Here is a 25560-nt window from a genome sequence, read left to right as displayed (position 1 = left end):
TTCAGTTTGGAATATATCATTTGAAGATATCTTTTAGAAATATTCCCCAAATGACCAAGATTAGTTTTGAGAAAAAATATGTGTTTATCTTTTTTTTTCACTCAAAGACAATCTCTGATTCCTACTATTATGAGCCTACTTGTTATTACCAATAATAAAAAGACAGGATTTAGATCTATGAGTTGTAACACAACTCGGGTCATTTAACATGTATGAGTGTTGAGTTTACAATTTGACTCTGGGGAAGTCATGTCTAGTGATTGGAAAATATTTTGTAAAATATACTTGTAATTAAATTTAGGCTGTTTGTACCAGTCATTAAAAATCAACTAATGAGCTTGTATAAGACAAGCAAATTCATATTAGATTGTAAATTGAGAAACATAGCTACAATGCTAATTCTCTTCTAATAAAGGCTTTAGACTCCAAGAATATAACAAATGGTTTCTATCATTCCATGAAGGTCTCATTATTTCCACAATTTATATGTTGGCTTCTATAATATGCAATGAAGTACTAGAACACAACGAAGACTTCTAAATGAAATCCAGTATTATACTGGAGAAAATATATTTGTTCAATAAGTAAAACAACGTTATACATCTTCCTCTGAACAGATGACCTTTGCTTGTCAGAATCCTATTCTTTTATAAAGTATTAGCCACTACTCTGTTTCCTTTTTGTATTTCAGAATGCATCTTTCCCTTTTGCATGTAAAGGCTCCGTTCGATGATCAAACAGCAATGAGTGTACATAGAATTATTGCTTTGTACTATGATATGCATAGTTTATAATATCTTTAATTTTAAGTTATTCAATTTAATCACTTTATCTGAGAATGACATTTTGAATGCTAATTCTAGAATGTCACTATGTATTACTCTCTCTTCGTCAGATTCATCTTGCTATGTTTGCTGCCATATGAAAACCTAACCCACCATCATAGAGACTGTACTACATTAAACATACCTTTGGGATATTTAAATCTGATAATCTTATTTAATAATCATTTTCTCTTCTTTAAGCCTATTTTTTTCTTCCATGGGACCATTAGTAAAGTTAATGTCCACGATAAATAAATATACATGGCATTAAGATGATAATAATATGGAAGGCAATTCTTAGATGATTTCTGGTTGGATATGTAAACAAAGACAAAACTCCATTTTTCTAACAATTTCCTCCTTTGTCCTTTTTTTCTTTTCATTTGAAAAACAAAAACTTAACATAATTCCCACATCTCAGCTATTTTGCTGTGTAATAGCATGAATATAGTTATTTCTGGATACTGTAGAAAGGGGAATGAAGGAAACTAGATAAGTTCAAGAAATGACATGAAAAAAAAAAAAATTAACCACAGGGTAACCGTGACCTAGACAGATACAAATTAAAATTAGATGGTGTTGGACACCACATTTTCCAAAGTAGTCTAGTGTTAGGAGACTCCATAAAATACTTGATACAGAATATGGTTAGAGTAGAAAGGAATACTAATAAATTTTTCAGTTTCAATTAGCATTAAAAAAAAATCCCTGTATGTTTTAATTTATTTTAAAAAATTAAAACATACTTTCTTCTCCTGGTCTTCCTTCTTTCCCAGGAATGGAGGCACCTTTGAATGCTGCAATGACGGCACAGAGTAGTGGCTGAGGAGTAGAACACGAGAAAGCACTACCCCTTGGTGGGCATCACAGTCAATGGGGAGTAACTGCAGCCCCTATGCGCTGGGGCCAGGGAAGGTGTCTTGAACTAATTTCATTTGAATTTGCACCACTTTGCTGGAGCTATAACCTCCATCTCCACTGCCACCACTCCTTAAAAAACATTCCATATATTCTAATATATGCACTATACAGACACAAAACCACACATTGACTCTTTAGGGAAATGGTAACTCTAGGTTTTTTTAATGGGGACTCAAACTACATCCTGGCCTGCTGAGTTAAAAACATATGAATTATCTGTATTCTGAAAATGCTACTGTGCTTAGCTTTTTGGCCAGAGGCATATATACTGGAAATATGATCAGGGAAAAAGACTAATATGCAATTGTTATACATTTACACTCTTTTAGCTTCCTTTCTCCATAAAACAATTTGCACACTAATGGTTTCATTGCACTAAAGGAATGGACCACTTGGATTTAAGTGACTCCTTCAGGGAGACTGTGCAGAGTACAATTCTGATTTTGAAATGTTTTTGTTTTTGTTGTTTTGCTTATTTCTCAAAATATAGGTTGTCCACTGGGGAAATGTTGCTTTAAAGGGTATGGCATCTCCATGTGTGGTGGTGAGAGAGTTATTTCACTGGATTCTTGAGGAAATCAAAGAGATGTGTCTGTTGCATTTTAACTCCTTCATCTCAGCCATTTTTCTAATCAAGATCACTTAGAGAGGACTGTCACCTGCAGTGTTCTGTAGGCAAATAACCACGAGTTTCATCCATCTCCGTACAATTCAACCCTCCTTAATGATATAATGGGCACTTTTTCTGAAATAAAAACATAGCATTAAGAAAGACTAAATTTTTTTTCTTTGCTACACAATTTTTCTATGGAAGGAGAGAAATGTTGCTCATTTTTGGCCCTATATGAGCTTCTACATCTGAGCTTTTGGGCCATTCCTACCTTCTTTTCCCTAATTTTTACTTTCTGTTTAGTTCTATGTTCTTATGGAGCTCTGGAAAATTTCTATGTTTTTTTTTTTTCCAGATAAAACACATTTTGAGAACTTAGTATTCATGAGGCTTCAATTGTAAAGAAAAAAAAAAAAGAAAACAGTCTTCCTGTGACTCTGGTCACCCACATAACAAAAAGGAAGTTGAACTGTTTTCTGATACGTCTCTTATGGTTTGAGTCTGAGCCTCCTTCACCAGGAGTCCTGCCAAACATTCAGCTGCCACAGACAATCTTTTGTGGGTGGTGACCTCACTGGAATCTGAGAGCAAAGGCTAAAAAATATGTCATAATAATTGCAAACAAACTCTTGCTCTGGTGGAGGATGGTTTGGTTCACATTCCTGAAGTAGCTGGAAATATGCTTTCTGGAGAGTTTAATAGAATAGTAGGTCTTTTCTCATAAAAACAACATTTCTCTCCAGACATTCCAGTTCCTGCTCCCAGTACCCCCATTTTTCCTGGTTATAAAAAAAGGCTTAGGGTACTTTGATTTTTTTTCCTTCTTCTTTATCACCCCTCACTGATAATTATTAGGTTCTAAAATCTCTTTCAAAATTAATTTTCTGCTACTCCCTTAATGCAGTATCACTTTCCTTTGAGATTACTAATCCTGTGCCTATAACTATTATTTTCAGTCTCTACTTCCATCCTCATCACCATCTGTTTTGCCTGTGCCTTTAGCACACGACATGTTTTCATAATCCATAGAAAGTAACCAATAAGGAAAAAGAAAGTGGTCTTTGGCATGTGACCTCATTAACAGCCTTTGTTTAAATATTGACCTTGTTAAACCTTGGCATTCCTTTTGTTGACAAATTAGCACGGACCCTTTGGCCTTCTTTCCTGAATTCTGAAATCTGTCATGTGATGCTGTCTTTCTAAGACCAATTGGCTCCTTTTCTAGAAAGTGATCTCAAGCTTGTTTTGGGAACTGCATCTCTTGCCAGTACTTCATACTAGTCCCGGGTGCCCATTCTGTCATGTGGCTGGGATGTTTGCTAATTCCATACTTTTTTCTACAAAGGGAATGGGCCATTAACCTTTCCCAAACAGAATCTTGATGATGTGACTGATGTGATTACAAACCATCAACAACTCCCCTTTGGTTCTGATTCTGGGGCCGGAGACATGGTATCCAGTTTTGTCATTGCACAAGGGCTTAAGCTGCTGAACCTCTCTATGACTATTTTATCTGATAGCAGTTGGTCAGTTTGGTTTGCCAATATTTTACTTTTGAGTTTTACACTTATATTTATAAGAATATATATAAGAATTCTGTACTTCCCTTGTCCAGTCCTTATCCATTGTTGATATCAACATTACTGTAAGTCTCATAAAATGAGTAGGATCATTTTACCATTTCCTTTTTTGTTTCTGAAATAAGTGGTACCAAATAGGGATTACTGTTTCATGAAAATTTGTCAAAGTTAATTTTTAAAGCTATTAGATATGGGAGTTTGCTTTGTAATTATTTGTTGGGTCAATGTATATATATATTCTTCAATTTTCTAAATATATATTTCACATTAAAAATGAAGGGAAAAACTTATCTGGTTTTGATGGTCATTTGATAAGAAGGTGTTCTGGTTATCAATTTAATTTATTTAAGGTGGTTAGTTTACTCTTATTTCTTCATAAGTCATTTTTGGTAATTTAAATTTTCCAGATAATCACCAATTTTGTGTAGTTTTAAGAATTTATTGACAAAGTTATATAGTAATCTCATATTTTTAAAAACATCCACTCTATCCAAGTTATATTCTTTTTTCCAATCTCGTAAATGAATTTGCCTTTGATTTGATCAATTTTTGCTATACATTTATTTTGAGGCTGTGTTGTTATGTGCATTTAAGATCAGGAGGAAGTTTTTTTTAATCTATCTTTATCTCTGACTTTCTCTTTCTTCTCATACGATTTTAAAAAATTTTTGCCTCAGTTTTTACTTTATTTGCTGTCATGTAACTAAATTTTTTAAAAACAATAATATAGTTATTACTGGTATTTTTATGTTTCTATTACTTTATTTTGTGTTTCATGTTTAATATTTTTTTGTTTCTTTTCTCTCTTTTCCTGTTTTGTGATGATTATTATTTTTTCCCCTCTTTTTCTTATGTTAATATCGAGTTATACATTTTATTTCTATTCTTTAGTGATAATCTTTACATCTTAAAATATATTCATAACTAATATTTTCAAACCAATCCTGAAGTCATTTCAACTATCTTCTTTTGAAATGAAAAAGCAATTAAGCACATTTAGCAACCATCTGAAAACATCCTTTCCTCTTTTCAATGCTATTCCTTTTCTACAGTTTTAGTGCTGACTTTTTAAAAAAAATTTAAAATGTATTATTATTTTTAGAGTTAATAGTTAATACTTTTATAGAAAGAGTTTATCATTTTTTAAAATCACCATTGTTTATCCTCACTTTCCTTTTGGGATAACCTTTTCTTTTTGCTTAAGTACTTCCCAAAGAATTATTTCCTTTATTGGAAAGTCAATGGGTAGCAAATATTCCTAATCTCTGTTTGGCTGACAGTGTCCTTATTTCACTCTCATGCCTTACTAGAAATAGTTTACTATTGCATGACATTCTAGTTTGACAGTTATTCTTCCTCAATATTCTCTCTGTTGTCTTCTGATATCTATAGTCCTGAGAGAATGTGATGGTCAATTTAGTCGTTAAACCTTCAAAGAGGGCTGGGTGTGGTGGCTCATCCCTGTAATCCTAGCACTTTGGGAGGCTGAGGTAGGAGGATCACTTGAGGCCAGGAGTTTGAGGTTGTAGTGAGCTATGATGATGCCACTGAGCTCTAGCCCTGGCAACGGAGGGAGATCCTGTCTCAAAAACAAAACAAAACAACAACAATAACAACAAACAATCAACCAAGCAAAAAAAGCCTCACAGGTATTATACTTTGCATTTTTTCTGCAAATATTTTTAATATATTTTCTTTCCCTTTTTTTCCTGAAATTTTACTATGATATGTCAAGGCATGAATTTTTAGTTTTTTTGCTTTGTTGTGTGTTTTGCACAGGTGTGTGTGGCATTTTGTGTGTTAATTTTGAGGTCATGATTTTATTTGAATAAGAAATATTCTCAGCTATTTTATTCTTTCTGTAACAGAGTAGTCACCCCTGCTCCTATAGATATGGAAGGGCAATACTGACGGGGGGAATATGTAACAGAAGGAATGGCTTGAAAAATTTTGCAGAAATGTTTTATGTCTCTCTAAAGCATCCCCCACTCCCTTAGGAGAACTAGGACCTGCATCCCTGTCTCAGGCCAGTGGTCAGGAGGGGCAAAGGAGTGTCTTTTGTGTTGCAGAAGATGGGATTAAACGGGGAGGTGGGGGGGACAGGAGTTCACAAGATCATCTCAGCCAAAGATGGGATGAATCCAGGCAGAGGTCACAAGATTTTCTTAGCTAAAGATGGGCCTATGGGATTAATCAGAACCTTTAAAAGCTTGGTACTTCTGCTCAGAAGGAGGACGCTGGTACTTTGAGACAGGTGTTTGTCAACCTCTTCATTTGCCAGCAAATCAATAAACTTTCCTTTTCCTCAAATCACTTGTCCTCGTTCTTCTGATGAGGCCTCAGGGACAAGTGCCAAACTTTCAGTAACATTTCAGTATTGCCTTTTTGGTATTCTAGGCTAGATTTCTAGAAACCCTAGTGGCCATATATTGTAGCTCTTCAATCTATTCTTTATATATCATGTATATTATAATTGTTCTTTATATTTTTCAATCTTTTTTGTATTTCTGTGTTATATTCTGAGTGAGTTCCTTAATGATATCTTCCAATTTATTACTTCTCTCTTTAGCTCTTTTTAACTTAGAACTGGATTTTATTTTGAATTTCCATGATTGGTTTTCGTGTCTACTTTTTCTTGAATCAGCTGCCTTTTTACTTTCTTATGCTTTTTATGGGCTATATTTCTTCCCTTAAGTTTTTGAGAATCTTAGACATATTTATTTAAACTTATTCTCAGTTGATTTATTCTTTTTATTTCATCAGGAGTATATTTTCTAATTACTGACTTTACCTATTGTCTTTTTTAAATCACTGTTTTTTCTTATTGCCTTGGAAATTTATTTGTGAGCTTGTCTTGAATTGGAATTCTCTCTCTCATGATGCTTTTCTGTACAGTGCTTTTAGGGTTACTTTCCTTAGGTTTCCCTCTCTTCTCCCTTCAAGCCTTTTATTGCTTCAAAGGTCCTGTGCCTCCATCATATCAGGGATCTGGAATCTGTAGTTCTTACTCCCATAGGAGGTTTGATTCAAGTACTTTGCAAGGCAGTCTGTGACCTTTGCTATGACAGATATTCACCTTTATAAAAGCTGCATAGCAAGGCAACAATTGCACCTTTTCTTCGTCTTAATTCATGAGTTCAGAACCTTGCAAGTACACCCAGTTTCATGCGGTAAACCTCTAATCCTTCACCAAACTGGAAACACTTTTGGTTCTGATTCTTTTACTGGAGGCAAATAACCAGCCAATTTTGCCTCTTTTTACAGTTCTAGAGACAAATAGTTCTGTGGAATCAAACTCTTCTTGCTAAATTTTTATAGCTTACTTACTTTTTATATCACATTATTTTTTATAGCTGTGCAGCTACATTGAGGTCCCGGATCTAGTTCATTCTGCTCACTTTGCAGATGAGTATTATGGAAGAGACTGCTGGGAGTTTAGCCCATACCTATTCTCTCCTTTCTTATCAACAGAATCCTGAAAAATGACTAACTGAAAATTTAAGTCTCTATAATATACAAGCATGACTTTCATGGTCTCTAAACCTGCTACACCTAAATAAAAATTCTAGTGGGTCTCATGACTTTCTTGATTACTCTTGGGTAAATCAGTAATGTGACAGGGACTCTAAATCACAAAAATCAGCCTTATTTCAGTGATCTGCATACTTGATACTGTGCAACACTCAAAACCTCAAATTCAGCTGCATTTCTTCCCCTCTGTCAGCAGGGGCCACATTTAGGAAGGCTGACCACCATCTGAGAACAGGTGAGTTGGCATTTTCTTTCTTCCTCAGTTACTTCTCTCCCAGTGCCATCTGGTCCATTGGGAAGAAGAATGGAGCCGGAAAGGAGAGAAAGAACATTCCGATTTGAGTGAGCTTCCAGTTCTCAGGGCCTGGCAGGTTTTTTTTTTCAGCTTATTATGGGGTTACAAAAGTTTAGGTTATGTATATTGTTTTAAGAAGAATCTGTGGTCTATAGCCATACCACCTTCAATATGCCTTGATCTTGTCTGTTGGAGCTAAGCAGAGTTGGGCATAGTTAGTACTTGGATGGGAGACTGGCTGCAAATCCTGGGTGCTGCAGGCTTTAAACAAAAGAAAACAAATAAAACAAAACAAAACAAAACAAAACAAAAACCAAGAATCTGGATTTTTCAGAAGGCTGTTTTGGAGTTCCTTTACTGTGGGGTCTCCTCAACAGAGCCATCTTGGGGAATCTTTTTAAAACCACCAGGCTTACAGTACTAACATGGTTAGAACATTCTGTCTCCAAGATTTGTATACTTTTGATCCACTCTGAAGGGGAGACATATAGTTATTTTCCAATGTTCCAGCTAGTCTGTTTCATTCTGCTCTGCCATTATGGCCAAGAGCCATAGCAATCATCTTTAGATATCTCATGTGCATGACAAACACAATCCTATGTGCTTTCACAACTATAGGAAACGTCTCATTGCTCTCTGATAGGTCTCTTTGAAGTCAATTTTACTATGATTTTCCTTGAGGGGTGGGATGCATGACTGACAGCATGGCCAAGAAATCCTCACAAGTTCACTCCCTCAAAATGCCTCTCAATACTTTTTATAGCCTCAATATAGCACAAAGGATCTAAAAATCACAGTCTCAAAAACTTGATAATCTGTTGTTTATTGATCTTTACTCCTTCCTCTAAACATGTACTTAACATCTTGTTGCAGTATATTTCTGAGGAAAATGAGCTACACAAGGAAATTGTTGGGTTGGGGCTCTGGTTAAGCCCTTTGTTCTTATGCCCTATCTTTTTTTTTTTTTGGTTGTCTGGAGAGAGGGTATGATGGAGTTCTGTGACCTGAGGTAAAGTCAGCAGAATCACAGAATCGTTTCTGACACCCTTGAGCAAGTGAAATCATGTCAGTAATCACTACTAGAATTTTTATTCTAAGAAAAGCAATTATTCCTCAGGCTTTTAAGCCAGATCTCTAACACCAGAAACTGGACGGTCTTTCTAATTGATTCACGCACTAAGATACAGATGAAAAGATTTACCAACATCACTGCACTAGCCCAGAGCCTCTCCTATGCCCTACTCTAGGTCCTGGGAGAAAGGACTCTTTGGCCTGTTTCCTACCCACGTGGCCTTGTCGGCTGGCTTTCTGCTGGCTTTGGTCAATGGAAGACAGTAGCTGGAGTTTGGAAGGTGGAAGGAGAGAAACTATGGGATATGTTTTGCCTGCTTTCTCCAGCTTCTTCATGATGGCAGCAGCACATCGTTTCCCAACCACAGATCCTCCTATGAGGCTCCTTTGCCATAGTGTCAGCTTGCATTGGGAATTGGTCATCCAAGATCTACCCCTTGTCCCTTCCCTTTAGGCTTTCTACTGTTGCTAGTCAGTTGAAGCCTCAACTTCCTTCGTTGTTCTTTTAGCCTTGCCCATGCCTTCCTTCAAGTAAGAAGCCACTTCACGAGACTTTTATTATTTGACCCATCTGGGGTGAATCCTCTTTCTGCTGGGTCTCTGACTGACACTGCTATACAATTACTTCAGTGTAGGTGAGGCAGATCTCATTCCAAGTCCAGTCTTCCTTCCCTTGTACATCACAATGTTTCATATGCTTGATATTCAAGGAATAACTAATTTTTATATATTATAGTGTTTTGCCATAAAAACAAAGAAATATAGGCAAATACTTGCCAATATGAAAATATATTTGTTCACTATGGCAATTTATCCTAGTGAATTATAGACTATAAAAAATATATTATATACCATTTATTAACATATTCCTTTTTATGTGTATAACTTGTATTCCCTTAGCACTGTAAAATCCATAAACAATAGCAAAAGACAATATATTATAATTTACATTGCTATGGAGAAAATTCTTGTAATATCATTTTTAATTTCAACAAACAGAAAAGAATAATCTATGTAAAGCCTTATTTCTCCTAATTGAAGTCTTTATTCAAATGAAACACATTCTCCTTCTGACATTCTCATAAGAAAAGAGTTTTTATCTACAACATGAAAAATGTAATTCCTAGAAAATGTTCTTATTCCAAAATTAGAATTCTCCATATGTATTCAGAAAGCATGCACATTTATCTCAAAATTGTTAGACGGTAGTGGCACTAAAATGAAAAGACCTGCTATGAAGTGATATTGTATGTTTTCATTCTGAATTCCCAAACAATACATTCCAAAGAGAGACATTTTTAAGTTTAGTACCAAAGTGCCTGTTTATATAAACATATAAGCACACTAACCTCTGATCATGAATAGTCATAATTTAATCTTAAACTTGGGGGACATAAGCCATTTTCATTATCTCCTTCTTCCTCCTGGTGAAAATAAGGAAAATAAGTCTCTCTCTGAAGAATACAAAGGGATTCCTTATACCGCCGAGTTACAGACAGCAGATTAGGGCAATGGCAAACATAAACTAGTGCTTTCAGAGGATAAGAAAAGTCCCACGGGGGTTTCAAAATTAAAATGCATTGAACTACTTAGATCTGTCAACATTTCACTAGTAAGAGGGATAAGTTCAAAAAGTTCTACCTCATTTGCTAGATTTTCCTTCTGCAAGGCAGAGATCAGCCACCTAGCAACAGCACAAAAGATTCTCCTCTGACATAGTTAAACTCATGCTGGCTGAGCAGGAAGAAAAGCTGTGTAGGATCAGGGCAGAGCTGGATGGCCCGCCGTTTCAGGGCCTCTAGGGAGGCCTGGTTTGGGAAATTGTGAAATTCAGTCTGAGGAATGACTTTTTGTCAACATTCTTAGAATCTCGGGTCTCTGGGCGCCACCACTGGGCTGTGTCTTTCCCTCTCATTCAATAAAATGCTTTGGCCACATGCACACACATCATGCACAGCAAAGAAAGAAAAGGTGTCATTTTCGATCAACTGGTACCCTATTGGTTGTGCACATACAAAGAAAACCGATAAAGTAAAAACTGTGTCGATTAAGATGAAACATTTTCCTGTGTAGCTATTTTAGGATGGGTGAAGGAGTGAGCTTTTTGAAGTCCCTGATCTTATAGACAAGTTATCTCTTGTTCTCTCTTTGAAAGCAAGTCCTTTGGCATTAGATGCTGCCCTAGAAATAACCCACCACTCTTCTTCTCGGCGGACAGAAATATCTACTTAACAGTCAGGTCATACCAGAGACCTTGGAAAATATCTGGATCACAAATCCCTGTCAGCAACGACCAGTGAAGGAAATCTGGGGCATGTCCTTCCTTAGAGAATGCCCTCCCTGGATGAGTCAACAGGTCATGCAGGACCTCACAGCAGATTGTCAAAGCCTGTAGTTTTCAGCTGAGAACGCGTATAGCTGTCGCGCAGAGCCTAAAAACCATTTAACAGCTAAGTGTGGAAATATACCATGAGGTTTGCTTTCGGGGAACGGGGCAGACAAGGAAAATTAGGTATTACCGCGCTTTGCATTTTCATGACTCTGTTGGCATATGTGATCAGAGAGCAATTCAGCTCTGGGAGTGAGGCGGGGAGGAAGGCTTGGTGAGCTCGGGGACAGCATTTACTGGCTTCACCTTCAATCACATTCCTGGTCTGTCTTGCTTGCTTGGCTCTGCAGGAGGCAGAAAGTGTGTAATGCTTTCTGACAAGAAGAAAAGAAAACTGAGGGACAGGCACATACACATGGAAGACACTCCATTAAAAGCAGCCATGTGGCTCTTTTACTGTAAGAGATATTACTTTTAAAATATTGAAACTGTTTTTTAAAAACTTGTTTTAAAAATGCTTTTTGAAGTCACAAAAGCAGCGTCTGGTAAAATAAAAGTGCACAAACTTGAATGTGAAATCTCCTTTCCCCCAGACCCCAGTCTTCTACAGAGCTCACTAACCATTCTTAACAGTTTGATGTGTATCCCGGGAGGCTCCTTTTTGTTTTTACGTACACAGTTGCACACTTTCTCCTCCTCGAAATAGGATCTTGATATGCCTATTATTTTGGCATTTGCATTTCTCACCTAACAACATAGGTACTTTTCTATGTCAGGATTTATATCTTCCATTAAAAAAAGAAAAGTTAGATAGTATTCCATTACACAATTTTGAACACAAGTTTGTTTTCAATATAGTGCTATTGCCAAATACCCAAATCAGCACATTTATATTTATATTGCTTGTTAACATGTTAGTAGGCTAGATTCCTAAGATTGAGATAGCTGAGTTAAAGGGTGTGCATATTAAAATTTTAAATGGATACTGCCACTTTGTCTTTCTTACAAGTTGTCTTTTCCTCTGTGTTGTATATTTAGTTTTCTAAAAAAAAAAATGTTGTCACTGATAGGTAAAGACAGGATTTTGGTGGTTTATTGTGCATTTATTTATTAAGGAGGCTGAATTATTTTCAGATGTGTTGACCATTTTCTTTTTTCTGTAAATAATCTTTGCCTTGTTATCCATTACATAATTTTCCTTGCTTAGAGGGAACAGTGTATTTATTATAGATAATCTCTATCTGTGGTATATACTGTATATTTTTCTCCTGGCCTATTATGGATTTTTAAAATTTTGTTTATGGCATCCTTCACCATACTACAGTTTTAATTTTGTTCAACAGCCATCCATGTGATCATTTTCAAATCTGTTTATCTTTTCTTTTATGGCTACCAGTAAGCTTAGAAAAGACCTTCATATTTCAAAATTTTAAAATATTCCCTTATATTTTCTATAAGAATTTTTATAATTTTTCCCTGTTTATGCCTTTAATAATTCTGGAATTAATTCCTGTGTCTAATGTCAATAATAATTGATACTTTAAATTAATGGCTAACTAATTGTCTTAATATCAATTATTACATAGTCAATCCCATCCATCCTCATTAACTTGAAATGTCACCTATTTTATAATACTTTTGTGTAACTAAAGTAAGTTATTTGTAGGCTTTTACTCTGTTCCAACAGTCTATTTGTCTATTCCTGTCCCAGGTCTACAATATTTATTACAATGACTTCATAACAAGCTTTATTATCAAGTACAGCAAATACAAATCTATAATTTTGGGTTTAAGTTTCATATTTATTTTTCGATGTGAACATTAAAATCCATTTGTCTATTTTCAAATCAGACAAAAACCTAAAATATTGATTGGATTTAATTAGCCAATTAATTGGCTGTCATTTGTACAATGTTAAATATTGCTAATTCTAGAAAATGGTTTGTGCATTTTTTTCTAGCTATTGTTCAGGTCTTCTTTGAGTGTCTTTTATTTGATTTTTTTTTAGCTTTCTTTATGTGGGTCATACACATTTACTGTTCAGTATAGGCCTGTGTATATTATAATAATGCTGGTTTTTAAGAATGGAACTCTTTTCCAATTATCTGGTTCAATTATTGTGACTATAGGTGAAAAGGACATATATTTAGTCTTGCATATTTATCTTGTGTCCATCTACCTTTCAGAACACTCTATTATTTTAATAGTATTTCAGCTAATTTGCTTAGATTTCCTAGGCTGTCAATATCTGCAAAAATATTTGTATTTCTTCTTTTTCAATATGTTTAGCTCCTACTTCTTTTTGCTTGTACCTTTGGCCAAAACCACCTGAGCAAACAGAATAATCCAAGGGCTGCCAGACTTTTTTTTTTCTCCCCTTATTCCAGGTTTTGAAGGAGAATGCTTTCAGTTTTTTGATAGAAAAACACATTTAAATTTTTTGGGAGAGAGGGACTATATTTTTTACTTTTAAATTTCTACTATATCCATCAATATTCTCACCTTTTATACATATTCTTGGGCCAACTGTGGTAATTTAGAGTTCCCTATGAAGTTGTCTCTCGCATGTGTTGGATTTGAAAAAAATACACCATCTGCATGGCCCTCCAAGCTTTCCATAAAAGATATCTAAATGCTCTCCTCTTTAAATTGACTTTTTGAAACTTTGGAATGCTATTCATTCGCAAAACATCCCAGTGTTTTTATGGATATTTGTGTTAGTCCTTAGCACTTGAGTACTATTAATATGTTTCTAAAAAATAACAATAGAGGCCATGGTCTTAAATTTTGATAATTTGTTCTGTATTCCACCTTGTAAAGACCTATTGTTGGTTGCTATGGAGATGATTTAGATGATGTTAAATAAGCAATTGGTGAACAGATTACCAGTGTCTCCCACTTGGAACATTTTTAAAAACATTCTTAAGGAAAACAATTATGAATTATACATTTCAGCAACACAGAAACTTCTTTCAATTCACAGCTCCATCATGGCAGAGAATGTTAGTTTTTAGCAAGTATCCCTTTTCTTCCTCTTCCTCAGAGAGAGGTTACATAATTCTTTTAAAGTCAGGGAGTTAATAAGTGGTTGTGGAGCTCATATCCAAACCTGGGTCTACTGTTTTTGGAGTCGTATCTCTGTCTTTTATTGTATATTGCTTGCAGGATATGATTCATAAACATGTGGGTTCAGGGAATGTTTTAGAGAGGAGCTTCTACATGAGCCAGAATATAAAGCATGAATCTAGAGTTTTTTAGGTAGTCAAGATGGGAAAATGTAAAATAGGCAAAAGGAACCATACAAATGCTCATGAGAATAAAAATGCATAGCATGTCAAAGAACAGCAAACATTTGAATGCAAATAAAGCTAAGTTTTAGATTTTCTTGAGGCATTTGATTCAAATTTGTACACATAGGGTCATGTAATCCTAGAATCATGAGTCATCTAGTCAAATTTCCAAAGAGAACGACATCCTGCAAGGGTTAAAAACCTAAGAGCATAAATCCTGGCCAAAGATTTAGATTTGAATCTGAACTCCACCACTTTTTTTGCTTTTTTTGTCTCTGGGAAAATTATTTAATTTCACCAAGTCTCATATCTTTAACTGCTAAGCTGGATATACTATCATCTGTCCTGTAGGTTTATGTTATGGCCATACGCATGTCAAACATGTAAGTGGTGCCTGACATGTAATTATCAAAAATAAGACATTCTTTAGGTTATTATTTTTAGTATTCAAGTCAAATGAAAGAAAAGCTACAGAATAGTTTCAGTGACTACATTTCTTCATTTTTCTTTAGCTTGCCCCAGGCAACACATTTCCTATATCTGGGCGCTAGGGAAACTCCTTAACTGCTCTACATTCTCCTTGGACTCCACTGTATTGATGTATCATAGTTTATTCATCCACTTTTCTATATGTGGACATTTAGGCTGTTTCCAGTATTTTGAAATTATAAAAATGCTACAGTCAGTAGCCTTGTGGACACATATTCTCATAGTGTTAGAGTTCTGCCAACAGAATACATTCTAGAAACGGAACCGTTAGGTCAAAAAGTAAATGAATATGTAGTATTGTTAGAGACTGCCAAATTCACCTCCATAAGAATTATACCAATTTGCATTTCCACTAGCAAAGTGCCTGTTTTTCACATCCACACACATTAGAATATGTTGCTCATACCAGAGGTGGGAAATGTCATCTTAGCATGGTTTTAATTTGCTTTTCTCTTATAAATAAAGTCAAATCTTTCTTTACCTGTTTAAGTATTGTGATAGTTAATTTTATGTATTAACTTAACTGGGCTAAGGGATCCCCAGATAGTTGGTGAAATATTTATTCCTGGGTGTGTCTGTGAGGTTGTTTCCAGAAGACTTTAGCATCTGAATCAGTTGACTGAGTGAAAAATGATCTACCCTCACCAGTGTGGGCTGGCATCATCCAATTCACTGAGGGCCTGAATAGAATAAAAAGATAGAGGAAGGGGAAACTGGCTCTCTTGTCTTGAGATGGGACATCCATCTTCTCCTGTCCTTGGCCATCATAGCTCTTGGTTCTTTGGACATATTTCAATACATTTAGGAATATATTTGCAAGTATTGATACTTTTCCTTGAAATTTCAGGACTTTTTGTTTGCATTCATTCATTCATTCATTCTTTTGTCAGAACTATTATTAAAATAGCTCTTGCAGTGTCAAGTGTGTATTAGATACTGGTCATGAAAAGATATTGAAGACTTGACCTTTATTTTCTAGGACCATGGTCTTCAAAATTTTTGTTCATATACTCCCAAAAAGGGATTTAGAAAAATCTATAGTCCCTTTAATTTTAAGTCAAAAGAAATTTTTTCCATTTTAATACTAAGCAATTGCAAGAGATATAATCTCCAGGCTACTGTAAATAAAACTCTTAGCACCAATTTCTTAAAGGTAGACACTGAAATGTAATTACTATGGTGATGGAATATGCATCATCTTCCTACAAAAAAATACATTAACAAGTTTGCTTTAAGAGTCAAAAATTTTAATTGTACCTTTCCTTCTTTAATATTTTGATTTCCTTTCCCAACATATTTTTTTTCTCATTTATTATTTTTTGGAGACAGAATCTCACTCTGTTGCCCGGGCTAGAGTGGCGCGGCATCAGGCTAGCTCACAGCAACCTCAAACTCCTGGGCTCAAGCAATCCTCCTGCCTCAGCCCCCCGAGTAGCTGGGACTACAGGCATGTGCCACCATACCCGGCTAATTTTTTCTATATATTTTTAGTTGGCCAGCTAATTTCTTCCTATTTTTAGTAGAGATGGGGTCTCACTCTTGCTTAGGCTGGTCTCGAATTCCTGACCTCTAACTATCCTCCCGCCTTGGCCTCCCAGAGTGCTGGGATTACAGGCGTGAGCCACTGCACCTGGCCTCCTTTCCCAATGTATTTTTACTCAAATTTAATATATTTTATAGTTTAAAGCCTTTGATTATCAAATTTTTCTGCCAAAAATATGAATCGCTTATTTTTTAATTTTCTTTTTCTTTTGCCAGGTGAGAATATTTTATTTATTTTTTTATTCAGGATATTATGGGGGTGCAAACATTAGTTACATGTAATGTGTTTGCCTCGTCCAACCCAGGGCTACAAGCATGCCCTTAACCATGGTGTTTTTAAATTGTCACATTTGTCAGATAGTAATTTAATTTTAGTGTTTTGAATAAATTAGTTATAGATTATTACAAAACATAAATAACAATAGTTAGAAAAACCAGCAGTATAATGATGTCAATAAGTAATATTTACATTTTACAATAAATACTTCTTTCAGAAAAACAACTATTCTATTGTGCTATTGTCGTTATTTATTCCTTTCTTTCCTCTTTTTTGTTAGTTTTAAGGTGAACATTTTTCAGTCCTATTTCATTAATTTATACAATGTATAATTTCTAAGAAATCAGCATTTAAAAAAATTTTTTTTATTTCCAAGTATTATGGGGGTACAAATGATTTTGGTTACATGGATTGCTTCTGCAATACTTGAATCAGGGTTGAAAGAGCGCCTGTCACCCAGATAGTGTTCATTGTACCCATTAGGTAGCATAATTTTAAAATTTTCAATGATAATTATTGTTGGAGTTATCTTTACAAATAAAACTAGTTAAAAGTTGGGCAAAACAAATTTTGATAATCATATAAAATAAAATTTTATTGGAAATGTATTTTTTAATAGGATAGATGGGACTGATTTTCAATACATAATTTAGTAAATTTAAAACTTGTAAAAGAATGTGATAAGAGAAGCAACAGAGGAGCCCAGAAGAAGAAATGAGTAATTCTCCCTGGTTGGACTGGGAAAGGTATCCCGGAGAAAATCATTTATGTTGGATCTAAAGGATGAAAAGGCATCCCCTGTGCAAATAGGTAGAAAAATGGAACTCTAAACAGAGAGATCAGTTTGTGCTAAGCTTGGAGAAATAGAAAAACATGGCATGTCCTGGAAACTGGTTTTTGAAAACATGTTATATTTTTGATGCCTATTAGATATCCAGATAAAATCTGAATAAGATGTGGTGTCATGTTGGCTGTTAAATTTAATAATGTGGAGTTTGCTGGGATAGGTTTGGTTTGCTGATAAGTATTCTTCAAAGACTATAAGTTGTATTTATAGATCTAAGCTTAGACAAGATTATACAGTGAGTGAGTGCAGGCAGACAAGAGAGGAATCATGAGCACTGAGGAGGGGGACACTCCACTATCTAGACAACAAGGGAAAGAGAAGGAACGGGCCAAGAAGAGTGAAAGGCATGGCCAGTGATATCCCAGAAACCAGGGAACACGAAACAGTGACCCACTCTGGTGGAGTGGAGAGTGACGTGTGAGGTGTAAAGTGATGTGACTGTATGTGTATGTTTATATACGTAGATATATTTTGGTTTTATTTTGAGTGTTTTGTTTTTTTAAAGTAAACACTCTTAGACTATTTAGGGATTTTTGTTTTCTGTATTTTGTTACTATGTTGTTTGGTACATGAAGATTTTTGGCTGTTGTAACTTTTTAGAGTGTAAGTTTTAATTTCACAATATATCTCCTTTAAAATGGGTGTATATTATCATTTTGTTTTTCATTTTTGATATTAATAAGGTCACTTACTAATTTTGTGAATTATTTACTTTTATTTGTGAATTTTTTTGTTCTTATCTTTTGTTTTAGTTCTTCTTCTAGGTATATTTCTTACATAAAATTAAATATACTCCTATATATAATTATATAAAATTATAAATATATTCTCATTTGATGGCCTCTGTGTTTTGATTGGCTTTATTTTCACACTTATTGTGATTGCTGATATATTTGTATTTATTCTTTCTACCTATTTTTTACTGTGTATTGTATTTGATGCTGCTTCCTAATTCTCTCCTTCACCCATGTTGACTTAATTAAGTTTCTTTTCTTTCTTGCAACCTCTTTCTGGCTTTCCATATTAGTTGGAATTTATATCACATAGCTCAGTCTATTTTTCTAACAGACATATTGATATACTGAAATAATGTAATAATCTAGCTTCCTTAGGTGAGGGATAATTTCCTTTTCTTGGCTCATACTTTGCTCTTTCAACCCCCAAATACTCACTCTGTCAGTGTTTCTCAAGTGATGGAAAACCACGGTTCACCTGGTTCCTACTCCTTGGGTAATTGTAACTCCTAGCAACCCAATGACCTTCACATATTAAATCTCTCTGCTCTAGGATCTTACAGATACTGCCTGGAGGTCCTTTCCCAAAGGGAGATACAAAGGCTTTGGTGATAGATCCCCTCAGGTAACCATGAAATTTTTATATGCACATATGAGTATGGCCTTGATGAGAGGTGAGCTTCGGTCTTCTCCCCTTGGTTCTTTGGTTATCCCCAGGTGACAAGGACAACGAATTCCCACTCTTGGGAATGAGAGAGTGGGGCTTGACGCAAAGCCACCACCTTTAAACAGTGGCCCTTATAGTTACTCTAAAATTTCTAAAGTTGAGTATCCATTTCATTTTAAATTCAAAAAGGATACCTATACATGAGAAATGAACTGGATATTAACTTTAATTGGAAATTGATTTGACACTAACTGTAATTGAAAATAATTTACATTGCTATTTGGTATTTCATTAAGACATGTTATGCTTAAAATAAGGAATGAGGTAAAGATACATGAAAGGATGGGTATTGAGATTATTTGTGAAAGCAAATATTTAAGAACTAAATGGCCATTAGTTGGACATTAATAGAGTTAGTTAAATTATGACAAACCCATACATTGAATATTATACTACACAGCATAACAAAGAATTATATGTTAAATAATAATACTGATGACTAGCATTGCTCTAATATCTTTAATGCGTCAGGCACTGTTCAGAGTGTTATATATATATTAAAGCCTTTAAACCTTAAACTACCCCCACAAGGTAGGTGCTTTTATTTTCTCCGTTTTACTGAAGAAAAGCTAAAACACAGGATGGTTAAGGAACCTACCCAATACTAACGAACCAGTAAGCGGTGGGTCTAGATCTACAAGTACTGACATAGAAGAATGGCCACACTATTTCATGAAGAGTCATGAAGAGAAGAACACTATCAGGGTGCAAAGTGATATGTAAAGTATAATTTATATTTCTGTAAAAACAAATGTGTGCTTGTGTATGTACATGTGTTTGTGAAACAAAAAATATATCTAAATGGATAAAAACATACTACTACAGAATAGGATTTGAGTGTTAGGAGTTCTACTTTTTGCCTGATATACTAGTGTATGTTTAAAAAAATTTTATTATGATACACATATATTAACTTTTACAGTGCATAATTTTAAAGAAATAAAAATTTGAATAAAGATACTGCTATGTTATAGCATGGAAAATGTTTCAAAGGTCATTTTTTCATACTTACAGTGTAGATAGTGCTAATTCCAAACATTTGTTTATATTGATGCTCTTTATAATTATTTCTCTCTTTGAAAAGTGTTCTTTTCTATCAAAAATAATCATTTTGGGATATGTGATTGACTTTCCTGGGAGTGAATTCATTTCTATATTTCACTCCATTGATTTCCTTTCTTAAGTCCATCCTCTTCTCAATCCCTTGTTCCATCTTCTCCTCCACCTTAGAATTTTCTCATTGGAGAGAAACAAGTTTAGGACTTCACCATCTGGATTTCAATTTTTAAAGTTTAGTTAAGTCCACAAAGGTGTTGCCAAGAATGCAAAGCTCTTTGCTTGCTCAGCTGAGACTATCTGAAGCCCAGAGGCTTTTTCTGGCCTAAGTATCAGGGCTAAGGAGGACAAAAATTCACACCTCCTTATTGTAAAGAGTGGACACCAAATAACATTATCCACTCAGCTGATATTGGATAAACATTACGGATGGCATCATTCTCAATTTCTTTCAGGAGATTTTAAAAATTCATATTATGCATCCTGTCTTTCCTTCAAATAATAGTTCATAATAAATTAATTTCCATGAAACCAATATGGGGAAAAGTATAATCTTGTTGAGATGTTGTGAAAGAAATTAAGTAATGCATTCAAGAGACAAAACACTGAGAAACACATTGGTAATTAAATTTTGACAATGTTAAAGCAGTGTCTAAATCTATCCCATCATAAAATTTTTGTTATTGATTTCATTGGTCGAGCTTTTATTTTCATTTTTTAAGAAATAAATTACTTTTTCTAAACTGTCTATGTTGACTCGGAAGGACATAATGATTTAAAAAGCTACTAATCACTGTTCTCCAGATATTTATGTGTGTTTTGTTACAACTTGAGTATCAGCCTTCAATCAGATTTCTAATAAGTAAAGTGATATATCCATTGGTCTGCTAGATTAAAAAATCATAAACAAAAATATAATGGAATATGCATCATTTCCTTTGGAGTTTATGAAACTGTTTTGCACAATTCCCTAAAGGGTGAGAGAAAAAGTCAAGCAATCTTTGATATGCAATATAAATAATTCCCAAAAGAAATCACAAGGCCTGTTTTTGTTTATTCTTGCTTTGAGCATGCAAATGTATTCCTTATCTGTACCTTAACTTTACTCATAAATATCCACTGCATAAGCCGGAAAATGGTCTTATTTATAAATTAGTTTTATCCTTTGTTGTCAGAAAAGAGAAATACAGAAATTGAAATAAAAAGAGAGAAAGAAAATATACAGACACAAAGTTCATCTGAAAAAGAAGAATATCCATATCAAAAAATTATTTTACAAACTTGATATAAATATTAAAAGCAAGGAATAATGAGTATTATTAAAACCATATATCCCACATCATACAAAATGTTGGAAAACATTCAAAAGCATATTAAATAATTGATTTTTTAAAAATACACTCACATCTTCCTTTCTCTTATTCACAGATAAATGCCAATACTGCTATTATCCACTATTTTACCTTAATAACCATGTATTGATTGATGTTCTATTATATCAGCCTCAAGAAAACTAAGTAAGCCAGTTACAATGAATGTTAAAAAAAAATAGACAATGCTCCTTACCGACACATGGGACCATTTTTCTCCACCACACACGTCCCTCCACTTCTGCACTAGTTTAATGGACGCTCTGTAAAGAAGCATCACAAAGACCATAGTTAATAATCAGCCTTATTTGCAGGAAGGAGGACATATCACTGTGAGTCACTGCATTCAATCCAATCTCTGTGAATAAATTGCTTCCCAGTTGCTAAAAGCAAAAGAATTCTCCCAGACTACTTCCTTGTAACCCCCAAACTTTGCTCAGTGGCCCCTGCTGCCCTGGATGTGAGTGATCCACAAAAAGAGAAGCCTCTGAAAATTTATTTTATTGTTTTTATTTTTAAATTAATTTCTTGAAATTTTTTTTAATCAACATAATAATTGTACACATGTATGGAGTCCATAGTGATGTTTCCATACGTATAATGTATAGTGATCAGATTGGGGTAATATCTATCATCTCAAACATTTATCATTTCTTTGTATTGGTAACATTCAGTGTTCTCCTTCTAGGTATTTGAAACTGTGTATGTGACTGTTAACTGTAGTCATCCTGCAGTGCTATAGAACACTAGAACTTCTCCACTTGATAAGGTGCAATCTACTTGTTTAGAATATGCCTGCGTGATGTATTTGTAATTACACTGAAACGTTTTGTTTAGTGAAACGTTTCTTTTGTTTAGTTTTACACAACAGTCCTCATATCAGGGCAGACAAATGCCCTGCCTGGGTGGCCTTGTCTTTTTGATGAGTCACTCGTGTGCATGCGTGTTTCCTACATGTGCCTCCGTGACTGAGGTCGGTAAAGCTCAGGTTTGTCTCTCTTGCCCCAGTCCTGTTATTTCACTGCTTGTGTTGCTCCCTAGTTCTAGTTTAGCATGAACATTTATTTTCAAAGTTGGTTTACTTATAGGTTAAAAAGAAGCTGAATATATTCACAGAGCGAGTACTGTGGAAGGATTAGCACATTTAGCTTCTCATCATGTTCCTATATACTGCTTTCTTGCACCCTCAGGACAAAGTCCTGACCCACTAAAGCCTGCCAATTTCCCTCTTCACTTAAGGCCCAACTTGCTCTTCCTGGCTGTTTTTTTTTTTTATTGACACATAGCAATACACATATTTATGGGATATAATTTGACACCTCCTTTCTTACAGGATCTCATTCCTCCCTTGTTGGGTTCTTGCAATTCCAATACTTGATTCAAGAAATCTATTCTGAGCACCTGTTAAATGCCTGGCACTGGGCTAGGCACTGGAAAGGTGATAATTAAGAATATAGGCAGCTCAACATAGGTGTGAAGGCTGCGGCCACTGGAGCCAGATTGCCTGAGTTGGAATCTCAGCCACTTGTTAGCGGTGTAATATTGGGTAAGGTAGTTAATCTTTCTGTGCCTTAGGTTTCTCTCTGTAAAACAAGGTTAAAAATAATAACTATGTCATAGGGTTTTTGAGAATGTTAGAACAACTGGCTCATGGTATGAGTTTAATGAACACTGACTTTAAAAGGGTACATATACACAGTCCTTGTTCTCACTGATCTTCCAGATGCAAAAAAAGTAAGTAGGGCATTAAGATGCAGTATGAAAGTCATCTAATGGGATGGGTGTACCAAAGGTGATGGGGTACCAAGAAGAACACCTCAGTCACATTTGGGAAGTAAGGAAAACCTTTGGAAGAGAACCAGTAGCCATTTATTTGGACAGTAGTGTGTATGTGCAAAGGTAAACACAGAGACCCAGAGGCTGAGAAGAGGGTGTCGTGTGTTTGAGGAACTGAAGTCATCATCATCATCACTATCATCAGTATGTATTACATATATTATTATATTCATGTCCTATCCTACAATTTTATATTTTTAGTGCCTTTTCATAATCCACCTCTAGTGCTGCAAATGACTTGAAAAACACTTTCAGTTTAAATTCAGCCAGACAAATTCTGGTCAATGATTTCCTGTTGCTTATGCAACCAAAACTCGAAAATAATATGCTTTTCCAATATAACTTAGGAATGGACAGGATTCATTGATATATACTTAACCTGCAACATTTAAGCAGTGCCTGAGCTTGATGTTCTTGTTAATGACTTAAACCTTGGGGTAAGTGAGGCCAGATGTTCACCATCTGTTGTGTGACCACTGTGGGAATTATTGGATGCTGTAAGGATTGGGCTTATAAAAGTCTATGAAATGCTGACCTTAAAAGAACATGATGTTTGGAAAGAATGAGGAGTGTGTAATGTACATTGACAAATCTTTAGCATGGATTAGGCTTAAAGGTATTCTTAAAAACAGATTAGCTTTATCATATTTGATTGACAAGCCAAAAAAGGATAAACATGTAAATAGAGAAAATGTAATAAAATATGTATTTTATTTCTGAAAACTGTGTTTCACTAATTCTTTCTTTTATTCTAACTCAACAGCTGTGTCAATTTGACCTATACTCTGTAAGTGAACTGTAATTGATAGAACAAAAAAAAAATGTGTTCTACACTGTTACCTATAGCTTGTCTATTATTCAATATGAATGACAAGTCTTCTGTTTTCCTGACCCCATTTTTAAAGGCAGACCATGTCAAAGCAGACACTAAAATAGTAACATGTTATATTTCTGCTAATATGGCATCATCCTGAAGAAAATCTCACCTATATATAAATAAATTTGGGTACTAGATGTAAATACTGTGTCTTAATAGTTTGAAAGAATGTAACTATCTCATGAATAGCTTTTTTTCTCTCTATAAAAGAGAGTAACAATATTTCCCTTTGGGTACCTTACCTGAAGCACAAGCACTCTTAGTAGAGAAATAATGACAAAAGGCATTCCTTCATCTTTGCATATTTTATGGGGCCAGATCTGCTCACTTCTTCATTTCCTTTTATACTCATAAAAATCGGTTCTATACTCATTTTCAGAAGTATAAAAAATAAGACTTTTTACACTATGATTTGATTATTATTATCATGTTTTTCTCACTTATAATGTTCTCCACTCTTGAAAGACACAAAGAATATATTCTTACCTAGTTTTGATAAAAATATTTCCAATTTATTTAGAAAATCTGATTGAATATATCTTTTATCATTAATTTATATTATCTTTTAGTTGTGACAGAATTATATTGCCCCTAACAATCTATTATTTTATATATCACCTGTATGAAATAAAAATTCAATTACTTAGGAAAGATATTAACACTGGACTATAATAAATTAAAGAATTTTAAAGCAGTTTTGATAAAAGTATAATCACAGATTTACACTATTTGCTCTTACACTGTATAAATTGCTCCAGGGTCAGAAGAAAGAAAAATGTTTAAAAGTCAGTCCACAGTTTAATAAATTTACTTTTAAAGACATGACTAGATCATGCAAATAAGAAACTCTTATAAATAAGTGGAAAAAAGATGACTACAACTTTTAAAAATTAATTACATTAGATTATATAGGGTTTCCTTATTATAGAAACCAAGCAATTTTCATAGAAGAGATTATTAAATGCTAAAATATTAAATTACATATTATGTATTAAAATTACATGTTTGATTTTTCTTTATTTATTGAATATAAGCATGAGTCCATTATATTATAGGTTTATAATATTTTTATAAATGTAGCAAAGTCAACATTCTTCTTATCCCCAAACCAATATAGAAATTCAATTATTCCATGTTTGCCATGACTTAGAATCTCAACTTTTAAAATTTTTTTTATTATCTGCAGGTTAAGTTACTGATTTACACTGCAAAGAACATCTGAATGGAAATGGAGTAACTAAACAGCTAGACTCGTCAAGCTGGAAATCCACGCATTCAGCAAAACTGTCACAGCGCTGGTGAGCTGGGACACAGCTGTTGGAGGAAGTATACACCAGGGCTCCGTTAGAACAGC

At 34.5% G+C, this 25560-nt stretch overlaps 1 long non-coding RNA gene across 1 annotated transcript; it reads right to left on the bottom strand.

Moving 5' to 3' along the window:
* Positions 1-1960: 1960 nt before the first annotated feature.
* LOC123625818 lies at positions 1961-10200 on the bottom strand. The gene is made up of 3 exons (XR_006730661.1): positions 10182-10200; positions 7626-7750; positions 1961-2490 (listed from the first exon to the last, which is right to left on the bottom strand). It is a non-coding gene; the product is annotated as an uncharacterized LOC123625818 (long non-coding RNA).
* Between the last annotated feature and the right edge of the window lie 15360 nt (positions 10201-25560).

The sequence above is a fragment of the Lemur catta genome, chromosome 1 (assembly GCF_020740605.2).
Source record: "Lemur catta isolate mLemCat1 chromosome 1, mLemCat1.pri, whole genome shotgun sequence".
Lineage (NCBI taxonomy): Eukaryota > Metazoa > Chordata > Mammalia > Primates > Lemuridae > Lemur > Lemur catta.
The sequence above is the reverse complement of the archived record's forward strand: the minus strand, read 5'-3'. Positions and strand labels throughout refer to the sequence as shown.